The sequence below is a fragment of the Neomonachus schauinslandi genome, chromosome 1 (assembly GCF_002201575.2).
Source record: "Neomonachus schauinslandi chromosome 1, ASM220157v2, whole genome shotgun sequence".
Taxonomy (NCBI): Eukaryota; Metazoa; Chordata; class Mammalia; order Carnivora; family Phocidae; genus Neomonachus; species Neomonachus schauinslandi.
The window spans coordinates 159,813,090-159,825,045 of record NC_058403.1 but is presented as its reverse complement, the minus strand read 5'-3'; the positions used below and the strand labels follow the sequence as shown (position 1 = coordinate 159,825,045).

Genomic DNA, 11,956 nt, shown 5'->3' with positions numbered 1-11,956 from the left:
CTTTCTTTCTTTCTTTCTTTCTTTCTTTCTTTCTTTCTTTCTTTCTTCTTTCTTCCTTCCTTCTTTCTCGCTCTCTCTTTTTCTTTCCTTCCTTCCTTCCTTCCTTCTTCCCTCCCTCCCCTACTCCCTCCCTCCCTTGTTTTTTTAAAGTTAGTTTGAACTGATTTCTACAACTTGCAACTCTAAGAATCCAGACCTATGCCCTGTCTCAGATATGCCGTATAACTTTATGCATGCCCCTTTAACTGATGTTCAGGCCATCAGAAAAGTGGGGCACAGATGAAATGACATCTGAGGTCACCCTGCAGCCCTGGTACTCTCAGCCAGTAGCAAAGGTTAGGACTGACCCTCCCGGACCCCTGGGCATTTGGCCGGAGGTGGAGAAATCAGCCCTTCTCAAAGTTAAGCCTGGAGCGCTTCTTAAAACTTGCTAGGCCCCACCCCCAGGGTCTGAGTCAGCAGGTCTGGCGTGGGGCCCCTGATTCTAACGAGCTCCCAGGTGATGACCAGACCGCACATCCCGTGACCACATTTCGAGAACCTAGACTCTAAATCTGTTCTACACTTTCCAGTTGCTTGGGGCAGGTGCCCCGTGTAAAAATAAAGCCCCAGCCAAGCAGAAGATCTCGGCAACCTCAGTCCTCAATGAGATCCCCGGTTGCAAGGATGCACCAGTATTTAAACAACTGACGCACCAGGTCCCAGCGTCCATCCATCCTACTGCCGATGCTTCCAGCCAGCCCTCCACCCTGGGATTCAACTAAAAAGTGAGGCCGTGTAAGAGTGAGAAGGCGCCTTCTTGGGTTCCAGCAGGCCCCACGCTGGTGTTCCAGGAGCTGCGAGCATCCCCCGACGGCTCCCCACACCAGGCAGCATGCCAGCACCAAGTAAGTCCCACTTCAGACCTGATCCTGACACACGGCCTCAGGCTGCCCTGCTGTCAGCACCGCCTGGCTGGCCCTGGGCTCTCCCTGATTTACATCCGACTTGGCTGCCTCGAAACGCCTCCTGTGGCTTTTGGACCATGGACACTGTTCAGTGGAAAACGGCTTCCCCACCAGCATCCTTTCCAAAGTGGCGCTGGCCCAGAGGGCCTGGCCTGGCCTGGCTCAGCCGCCTCCCAACTGTGTGGCCTTGGGTGAGTTACCTGCGGTCTCTGGGGCTTCAACTTTTCACATGCAAAATGGGAATGATGGTATCTGTTGGGACGGTTGGGGAGATGATGCTGACCAGGAACCCGCCCTGGTTTAGGAAGGGTTGCAGGTGCCCAAGAGCTGGGATTGACCTCCTTTACTCCAAGTGTGGTCCCCAGACCAGCAGCCTTGACAACGGCCTGGGAATTGGTTAGAAACGCAGACTCTCAGGGCCCAGTTCAGTCGTCCCGCGTAGAAAGGGGCATCTTAACAAGCTCTCCAGGGATGTCTATGGCTTTCAAGTCTGAGGAGCACCAGTATGTGTCATCATCATTGCTGTTGCTGCCATATCCCAGGACCGGGCCAAGATGTAGCAACGACCCCCAGGCTGGGGCAACGGCAAGCAGGGGTCAGAGGTAAGGAAATGTTGGAGAGGGCAGAAAGCTCCTCCCGTGCCTCTGAGCCTCACGACTACCGAGGAGCCCCTCTGGCGCCCTGCAGTGAGACTTAGCGAATAGGTACCGATCACCGGACTGCACTCTCGGGCTCAGCCAAGGTAACAAGATACACTGAAAACATTCCAGGTCTCAGATTTAGGGCTTCCTTCCAGCAGAGTATGGCTGCCTCTGAGCCTCTCTGCAGAAGGCTGAATCTTTAGCATTCAAGGGGGCAGATTACCCTCCCTGCCTGGAGCCCAAGGCCCAGAACCCACAGCAGAGGCTGAAAGCGGAGGGGCTCCCAGGGAAGGTGCGGGTCTCAGCCTGATGTGGGGGTGCGCCAAGCCCCACATGGAGCGCTGGGGGGTGGCCTGGAGCTGCCCCTGGGAAAGCGCTAAGGGTCCCCACTGGCGGGCTAGAAGCGGACTAGAAGCCCCGGTGAATGAATGGAGCAGAATGCCTCGCCCTGCTCGGGATCCACTGGCAACTCATTTCCATGCCCCGGGCCTGGCCAGACCTAACCGAGGAAGCAGCCGGTGGGGGGGCTGGAGGGGGTTGCACTGGGGCATGCTGGAGAGTTCGAGGGGGGCTGCCAGGTGGAACAGCAGTATGTCCAGATGTTCAGAGACACCAGACAATGACCAGATGTAGAGGCAAAAAAAAAAAAAAAGAAAGAAAAAAAGAAGAAAAAACCCCACATTGAAAAATACAGGCTTGAATTCTAAAATTCTAAAGCTCTGTCTATGCGGACAACACAAAACATGCCTGTGGTCCAGAGCTGCCCCTGGGAGACCATTTTACAGCAACTGGTACTGTTTTTTCAGGCCTGGGACTTGATCCTGCATCCAAACCTTGGTGCCCCAGGCCGCTGGGATAATTCATTTGACTATTTTATGGTCAGCTCCATGAGCGTATGGCCATGATTTGGTCGTCTGGTTCACCTGGCACATCCCCAGGGCCTAGAACCAATAAGTATGGATGGAGATGGGTGAATATTATTTTCAAGCCCGGACCCACTATAGGCTCTCATTTCAGGGTAGAGGGGATCAGACAGCCTTTATTTGTGTCCTGAGCACCTACTGTGTGCCAGGCTGGACACTGGAGCATCTATCCCTCCCCTGATGTGACCTCAGTCAGGTGAACAGATAAAAGGCGAGACCACAAAGATCTGAACTCTGCCCTACAGAGGAGGCTCTGAGCAAGGTGAGATGATGTATACTTTGTCTCACTGGATCCTTTTTGAGTCCTTACTATGTGCCAGGCACAGTTAAGGGGCTGAAGGAAAGCTTCATGAAGCAGGCAGCTTCAAGGTGACCCTTGAAGAAGGGGAATAAGAAGAGAAGGGAGATGGGTGCCTGGCTGGTTCAGTCAGTAGAGCATGAGACTCTTGGTCTCAGGGTTTTGAGTTCAAGCCCCATGGTGGCATGGAGCCTACTTAAAAAAAAAAGAAGAAGAAGAAGAAGGGAGGACGGGCCTTGTGGCAAGAGCATGGGCAGAGCCAAGAGAGCCCGAGGCTCGGTTTAGGAGCAGAAATCAGCCAAATCATGAGGAGGTGGGGAGAAGTGGCAGCAGATGAGTGTAAACACTGGCCAGAGGCCAGAACCTGCAGGGCCTCGCATGTCAGGCCAAGGAGTGTGAACCTGATTTCACAAAGCACTAGGGAGCCACTGAAGACCTCTGAGCAGGAGAGTGGCATGCCCACGGATGGTACAGAGGGGTGCCTAAGAGGCATGGAGGCTGGCAAGGAGCCTATTGTCTCAAGCTGTAGGGCTATCCCCCCAGAGAGGAGATACCAAGTGCTATCTGGTGAGAGCACGAATGTCCTTGAAATCACGGCCCGGGTCTTCCATGAGGCCTCAGCAGCCATCATCCCCAGGTGCCAATTGGCTATAGGGCAAGAGGGCAGGGCCCTCGGGACCACCCCCTTCCGGTACCCTTCACCCACTAAGCATGACTTTGCTGGAATCCACTTCACCCCTCCACCCTGCACCGCTTCACCCCGAACCTGGCTTGGGTTAAGGACTTTCTGCTGGAAAGGGGATGGTGGAACCTGGCAGCGAATGGCTTAGCACTTTTACTGTGTGCAAAGAAGAGCCGTGGGGGAAGAGCAGGTCTCTCCAAATGTCCATCCTAGGGATCCCTCAGAGATGTGGTCCAAGCTTCTGCTTAATGGGGAGGGTAAAGCTCCAAGGGACTAGGGAGGACCCAAGTGAGCGAAACCAGAAGAACTCAACTCTCCTGCCCTCCAGCCCTCTTGCAAATTGCCTTGATTCTATCCCGCACCACCGCCAGGAGCCAGAGCTGCCCACAGGAGCCAGGAGGTCCTGCTGTCCAGGACCCCCCACCCCGGTTTCTGCAGGTGTCTCCCGGGCAGCCAAGTCCTAAGGAATCTTTTGGATTGGTACAGCTTTGTCCTCTCACTCCCCCTTCCCATTAGCTGTGTTAAAATTAGCATCTGAATTGTGAACATTGTCATCAAGAGTTCGAGGCAGAGGTAAAAACACTGCCTCGAGATTTACCTGTTTAACAGAATCACTGAATGGAGCCTGAGTCTGGGGAAGAACCGCAAGTTTGTGAACAATGGCCCTTTTGATAGCTTATCAGCCTGGCTTGGACCTCAGCCTCCCGATCCCTAAAATGGATGGCGGGGAGCCTTCACTCAAAGATCCCAAAGTCTCCACACTCCCTGGCCAGAGGACCACTCTCCCTCAGACCTTCCCCACTTTTCCCTGCCTGGACCATTGCCTGCCCTTGGCAGAAGCCACCTGGAATTGTTCATTAACCTCTTCCTGATACAGATCTTCTCCCCTCCCGTGAGACTGAGCCACTTGAGTGCAGGGGCTGTTTTATTTACTTATCCCTGCCCTCCTGGCCTTGGCCTTCTGCCTGACACCCCGTAGGTGCTCAGTGCGCATCTGCCGTGCCGCTGGGGGAATAAGGACGGGCTCTGGTTCTAGTTCCCCTTCCTATTCAATCTCAGCTGTGTGAGCTGCAGCAAGTCACTTTTCTGAGGCCGGGTGAACTCATCCAGAAGATGGGGGTAAGAACCCCTAAGTCAGGCACAGGCCTTAAATGCAGGAAGGGAGATAAGGCATCTGGGGTGCTCCTTCCCATCTCAGAATGCCAAGTGGCCTCAGCCTGCTTCTTTGCCCACCTTCAGGGAAGTTCAGAGTCACCGGGTGGGTGCTCTGCATTCACTGAGCTGGCAGCGCGTGTGGTGATTAAGGCAGGCCAGACTAGGTGAGTGATTCCCAAATACAGACTGGCCGTTCAGAGTGGCCTGGCAGATCTGTATGTTCTGACAAGCGGCAGTTCCACAATGGTCCATTGTTTGAAGAGTGAGTGGCAAAACCAAGAACAGTATGATGCCATTTTCGGTAACACTAAAACAAAACTACAGTTAGCTTCCTGAACATGTCCTAAATAGCCCCAGATCAACGAGGAAATCCAAACTGAAATGAAAACTGATCTAGAATGTAATAAAAAAGTATACGTCCCTGTAGACAGCCGAGAGATACGGTTAAAGCTGTGTGCAGAGGAAAATGTATAACCTTACAGGCCTTTATTGTTATTGGAGAAAGAGACAGACAAATAGACAGACTGAAGATTACAGTGCACTTTTTTTTAATGATCTTTGAGGATCACTTTTAGTTTATACAGTTTTGTATTGCTTGAGGTATATATTTTTTTTTTGAAGATTTTATTGATTTGAGAGCGAGCGAGCACCCATGAGCCAGGGGAGGGGAAGAGGGAGAGGGAGAAGCAGGCTCCCCCTGAGCAGGGAGCCCAATGTGGGGCTCCATCCCAGGACCCTGAGATCATGACCTGAGCCGAAGACTGACGCTTAACCAACTGAGCCACCCAGGCACCCCGAGGTGTATTATTTTTGTAACTAAAAGAATTCTTTGACATATTCTCATAAAGTTAACATCTATGGACCCTAGGACCGAGCAGTCCCACTCCTAGAGAAATGTACAATATAAGCTCACTGAAACACTTATACAGGAATGCTCACAGCAGCTTCATTCATAATCACCCCAACCTGGAAACACCCCAACATCCATCAACAGGTGACTCCATACAATGGAATACTATTCAGCAATAAAAGGAATCACCTCGTGATAAACTCCACAGCATGGATGGATCTCAAAAACATCAAACAGAAAGAAGCCAGACACTAAAGAGTATCCACCACACAAGTCCATTTATATGAAGTTCTAGGCTTGGCAAAACTAATTCAGGGTGACAAAAATCAGAAACTCCTCACCTCCGGAAGGGGAAGGGCATGAGACGACTAACTTTCTAGGGGAGCTGGAAATATTCTCTATCTTGATCTGAGTGGTAGTTACACAGGTGTATAAATTTGTCAAAATTCATCAAACTGTAACAGACTCTTTGCATTTCACGGCATGTAAATTAGATCTCAATTTAAATAAAAAAAAAAAACACATAATTTTTTTTATACAGATTCCCAGGCTCCACCCCATGGGGATTGAGTCAGTGTGTCCATGCTGGACCTGGGAATCTGAATTTGTAAAAGAGTAACTCAAGTCATTCTCTGCCTGATTATAGAGTTACCACTGCCCAACCCCTGGCAGCTACACTCCCCTTCCCTTTTATTGTTTTGGGTGATTTGTTGTTTGTACATTGATTTTTACAAGAGAGTTGGGTGACTCACAGAGCTTTAGAAACAGCACAGCAGTTTCCATTCTTTCTGCCCTCTCTGGGCCACTCATAGCCCCTGCCCTTCAGCTCAGGTTTCCAAATGAAGCCTCTGTGGGAGGGGAAACCCCAAAGCCCTGTCCAGGGCAGACATAATTCACCCTAAAGACTCCTGGGCTTCATGCTCCCAGGGAGGTCAAAGCCAGTAAGCTAATGGCCTGTGTACCTATTAAACAGCATGTCCAGGCCTTCACCTTGTGTTTACAAAAAGAGCTCAGGGCAAGATTCACTGGCATGGAAAATGCTTTGCGCCCTGACCAGCGGTGGCCTGGCCACCCTCGGTTTCCTGGACCCCAGCCTAGTTCCCCACCTACCATCAGGGGTCTTCTGGGCTCCTGGGTTTAACTAGCTTTGCCACTGTTGCCCCTAAACCCAGTCTGATGCCGTTTCTATCCCTGCTGCTCTAGAATAAAGCTCAAGCCCGTTTACCCAATGCTCAGGCCCTTAAGGCTACCACCTGGCCCCTGTTTTCTCCAGCAGGAACCCTGCAAGGTTTATTCTACAAACATGCTTGGCTATTTCATGCCACTGTGCCTTTGTACCTGCTATGTCCCCTGCCCAGAACGCCAGCCCATACTGTTCCTCCGCTCACAGAAGATGCCAGCTCTGACATCACCTCCTCTAAGAGGCTGAAGTGCCTTCTGCCTATGACCCCGCCATTGGTGCATACTCAGTCACCTGAGTCTTCACAGCACGCCTCGGATGGCATGGTCAGTGCCCTCTCTCCCTCTGGACTTTGAGCACCTCGAAAGCCAATATTCTACCCCAAATCCAGTGCCAGGCCAGAGCTGACCTTAGCAAGATTTATTAAACAACTAGAAGAGGCACATTTAAAAAGAGCTCTCTTTCACACTCGAAGGCCACCCTGGGCATTTCCACAACCACAGCTCCTCCCCAGAATCCATAAATTCAAACAAACACTTGCGCCCCGATAAGTTGGCCAACGCAGAGGAGTGAGATGTAGCCCCAAAGAATCTGACTCTTGCTTCTGACCTTCTGCAGAAGTGAGTGATCAGCCTGTACCTGCCAGGGTGACCCTGGGCTTCCAAGGCCAGCCCTATTCCCGCCCAGACCCCCTCCAGCTGTGGCTAAGCTGCATTCTGGGCGCTCCTTGTAATTTATTTGTCAGCTCTTTCCTATATACAGGAATGTGTTCAATGACTCACAAGTGTCTTATCATTTCGGGACCTTTGGAAAGACTTTCAGAGAAGTACAGCTCCCAAGTCCTCTGACAGGTTGACAGGCAAACAAGTTGGGAGTTAGAAAATACCATCACCAGTGCCCAAAGCCTCCTGTGGATTTGACACTTGTGTAGGAAGAGTGGCAGGGCTCTCCGAGAAGGCACACAGAAGGGAGAATGAATAACGAGGGACAGAATCGAGGTGCCCATGGGTCCCGCGCTCTCTCCCTCCAACCTTGAGGACTGGAGGATCTTTGCCCCTTGTTTTCCCCAGGTCTTGACCACAGTCCAAGTTCAACTCCTCAGCACATCAGTGACTAAAGCTCCATGGGGCCCAAGCTCAGTTGGCAGAGGAAAGACCTTTGAGGCCCACTCCTGCCACCGTCCGATCAAGGCAAAGTCCCCTGGGCAGCTCTCAGTTTGCCCATCTCTAAAATGGGTACTTCCCACTAAGGCCTCCCGACTCTGCAAAGCAGATGTGAGCCGATCACTGCAGGACGAGAGGAGAGGAACGGGGCAGAGGAGGCCCACTGCGACTGCATTATGGGCCAGCACAAGGGTATCCCCGAAGGACAAAAGCTCAAGAGTGCACCTTGGCCCTGCCACATACCAGTGACCTGAGACCTCGTGACACCCTCTAATCGGCAGCTACGAAGCCGAGCCGGGCTTTACAGCTTACCGCAGGCTTATTCATCCTCATCTCCCTCAATCCCCTCAAGGGCGCAGCGAGGCCGGCACTGGCGTCCTTGCTGCCCAGACAGCCAAGCTGAGGTTCAAAGAGGCCAAGAGAATCACCCAAGGTCACCTACTGACTAAGGTAGAGTAACTGAGGCACAGTAACTGAACTGAGCTCTCTGGGGACATGCTTCTGCCTCTCAGTCCCCATGTACCCCATAACCAGTCTAGTCCACCCATTTTACAGATGAGGAAACTGAGGCCCCCCAAACAAGGTTGCACAAGGTCAACTAGGGACTGAGCCAGCCCTAAGACCTCTAGCCATTCTGCCAATCCCATCTTGTGGTGGGTTCTCAGCCAGTGCCCTCCGGCATCCCCCTAATCCCCCAACACCATCCTGATTACATTCCTTCCCCCACGCGCCGCCACACCTTCTCATGCCCACCCCACACTCCCAGGATGACTCCCTGGTCGAGAGAGAGAGGCAGGCGGTTGCTAAGCACTCACCCGCTCTTTCTCACAAAAATAAACTCCTTCTGGCTGGGAGACTCTGGACGAGATCCCCTCCCTTCTAGCCAAGAAAAAATTAAAAAGAAATTTTAGAGAGATCTCCTCCATGACATTTATTTAAACGCCAGCAGTGCCAAAGCGTGGGCCAATTTACCGAAGTCCAAACGGAGCCAGCCACGCGCCACTAAACCTCAGCCCAAAGACCCTCCGTTCAAGTGTCTGGGCAGTTACTGAGCTGATTTATTTCTCCAGGCAGGAAATGGGGGCCTGGGCTGCCTCCCAAGGCTTTGGGGCTAGTCCTAGGGGACACCAGGATCTGGCAGGGGCCAGGCAGTGACCAAAATAGCCAGGCTGGTGGCCCTGCTCAGCACACACCTCCCTCTGAACGCCGGGGGCGGGGGTGGCCCACAGGTCCCCCCTGCAGTTTAGGCTGAAGATTTGGGGCTGTCGCAGAAGGTCCCTGAGATTCTCTGTCTGGCTTTCCTGGTGGGAGGGGGACGAGAGAACCTCTTGCTCAAAAGAGGAACCCTCAGAAGGAAGGAGAAAAGGCTAGAGGAGGATGTGTCCTGCTGTCCCTGCCTGCTGCTGTCCCTTGGGGCCTCCGTCCTGCCACTCAAGACGGCTGGACGTTGGCACTGCCACCTGCACGCCACACACGGGCAGCACCCTTGGAGCCATGCCCCCCTATCACCTCGCCCAACTCAGTGCCTGCCCTGGAGAATCAGCTCCGGCTGGTCGGCCCTCTAGGCACCAGGGACACTCCCTCAGGTACAGCCAGGACACACAAGTGCCTGCAACCAGGGGCCCGGAGACACAGCCACGCTCAGGGACACACACGTGCACAGCCAGGTACTCGGAGACACAGTCACATACAAACAGGTTCACACCAGACACACACCGGGACACACAAGTGCCCACATCCTAGGACACATTGACACAGCCACACTCAGGTATCATAGACACGCCAGAATACACAGACAAGCACAACCCAAGACACAGAAGAGCAGGCACACACTGGGACACACGAGTGCATATTGCTGGAGAAATGAAGGAACAGCCACCCTCGGAAACACAGGGACATGGAGATACATAGAGACACCCGGTGAGACAGAGACACCGACACACACACACGCACACACACACACACACACACACACACCTGCCGCCGGCACGAAAAGCCCAAGCCCTTTCGCTGGGGAAACAATAACAGCCCCACCAGCGGGTCTGCGCGGGCGACCCTCCGTCCCTCCCTCGGTGGCGAGAGGGGCTTGGCGGGGAGGTCCGGGCTGGCGGGAGCGCAGGGATAGGGAGGGGGCTCCGCGCGCCCGGCTCCCTGTCCCTCGGGTACCTGGGGTGGCCGCGGCGCTGCGCTCGGCTGCACTCGGTTCCACTGGCCGGGAGTGCCCTCCTGCTCGGTCTCTGGCCCGCGGGCTCCGCGCTCCGCGCTCCTTCTCCGCGTGGCTTGGGTCTCTGGGCTCGCGGTCCTCGGGGCTCGGAGCTGGCGAGCGAGCGGGGCTGCGGCCAGGGCCCGGAGCTCGGCGCTGGCGGCGGCGCGGAGGAAGCGGTAATTTATAAGCGGCTTCTTCCTGACCTCGCGTGTCTGTTGTCTGAGCAGGCAGCTCTCAGCATCACCCATCCTGCTGGGTGGAAAAATACCAGCTTGGCCGGGCCGGGGGCGGGACCGGGGCGGGGCCGGACGCCCAGCCCCGCCCCCCATGAGGACTCACACAGACACACACACACGCTCACACACATACACTCGCACACACCACACACGCACGCGCGCACGGGCTCGGACAAAGAGCCCGGGCTCGCCGAGCGCGCGCGCACACACCCTCGTGCTGCGCGGCGAACACTCGGCCCACTGCTTCCCGCATTAGAGAGCACTTTTCGAGGAAACCCTTTCCCTGCAAATGCTGGTGCCAAGTGGTACAGCCGGTCCTCAGCCTCCTCCTGCCTCCGGATGAAGAGCAAGGGAGCCCCCGGCCTCGATTCACCCCTCCCCTAACACCAGCCGCCAACCCCCCACCACTCGCCCATCCACCTGGCTCATGGGAGGGGCCTGCGGCTCCGCTCCTTGAGTGGCCGGGTCCAAACTACTCCGACGCCTCCTTTCGCCGCCTCCCTTCCGGCGATCATGCAGGTTCTCGGAACCGCGGTTTGCTCCTCCGAAAAATGGGCACAGTAACCCTGCCCCCGCTGTCTCCCCGGAGGCACTAGGGTGACCTGAGACTGATGTGAAGCGGTCAACAGCTCCCGGATTCTTGGCTTTGCTCCTGCTGGGTCACCTTGAGGGAGTTACTCAGGCTCTCTATGCCTCAGTTTCCTCATCTGTTAAGTGGAAATAAATGTAATAGAACCTATCTCCTCTGGCTGCTATGAAGAGCCAAGGTTAACAGTGTAAAAAGCTCAAAACAGCACTGGGCACTTAGGAAGTGCCAGGCGTCACTGCTGTGACTATTTTTAAATGAAAATGGGGAATGTGCCATTATTCTTGTCCTTATTTGCATGAGCGGCTCCTCTGAGACCATTTTTCACACTCATGCCCTGTGTGGGCATGAGGAGCAGTGCTGTGTGACCTCCAGCAACGCCTGCCCCTCTCTGAAAACTCTCCAGTTTCTCCTCTCACTCCCTCCTTCTCTGCACCTGGGAGGCTGTGTGGAGAACACGTGCCTCCTTCCACCTTTTAGACTGAGAATAAAAGAAGAAATACATGCTCCACAGAGAGCCATCCCCCTCGTCATACCTGACCCAGCCTGGATCCACAGCCTGGAGGGGCTTCTTAAGACCCTCTTTCTGAACAGCCCCAGAGGGAGGACCAGGGATGCTGAGGAGCAGGGTTGGAGAGATGACACTTATTCTCTGCCTGGTTTCCTCATTGAGGACCCCTGCTATCTGCCTCCATCTTGACCTTCTAGCAGGCTGCAGCTGAGCCAGACACTGGCCCCTCTCAGCGCATGCCCTCCCCTGCCTTCCTCCAGGGCCTCCTCCTGCCCTTCTCTGCAGTCCTCAGCTGCCCCTTCCTCCAGGAAGCACCCAGCCACCCCAGGTGGCATCCACTTCCAGGCTCGTCAGCTCGGTCCTTCAAGTTCATGGTGACTGCACCCCTTTTATAGGTGAGGAAAGCAAAGCTGGAGAGGAGAAGCAACTGAGTCCTCACATCTCTCCCTTCCTTCCCAATGCGAGTGAGGCTCTTCCATGAGCTGGAGGAGCAGATGGCAAACAAAAACTCCCCGGCCTCCCCGCGTGGGTCACCACACACAGTGCAAAGTGGCAGGTCATAATGCGGTTAAGTGACT

General features: G+C 54.3%; 1 protein-coding gene across 2 annotated transcripts in view; it reads right to left on the bottom strand.

Moving 5' to 3' along the window:
- The window catches only part of SLC6A6 (solute carrier family 6 member 6), a 79,859-nt gene extending 69,582 nt beyond the window's left edge, over window positions 1–10,277 (bottom strand). For both annotated transcript variants that reach the window (XM_021695124.1, XM_021695125.1), the window contains exon 1: window positions 10,006–10,277. The gene's annotated coding sequence lies outside the window, so the exon portion shown is untranslated. The remainder of the gene's footprint in view (window positions 1–10,005) is intronic.
- Between the last annotated feature and the right edge of the window lie 1,679 nt (window positions 10,278–11,956).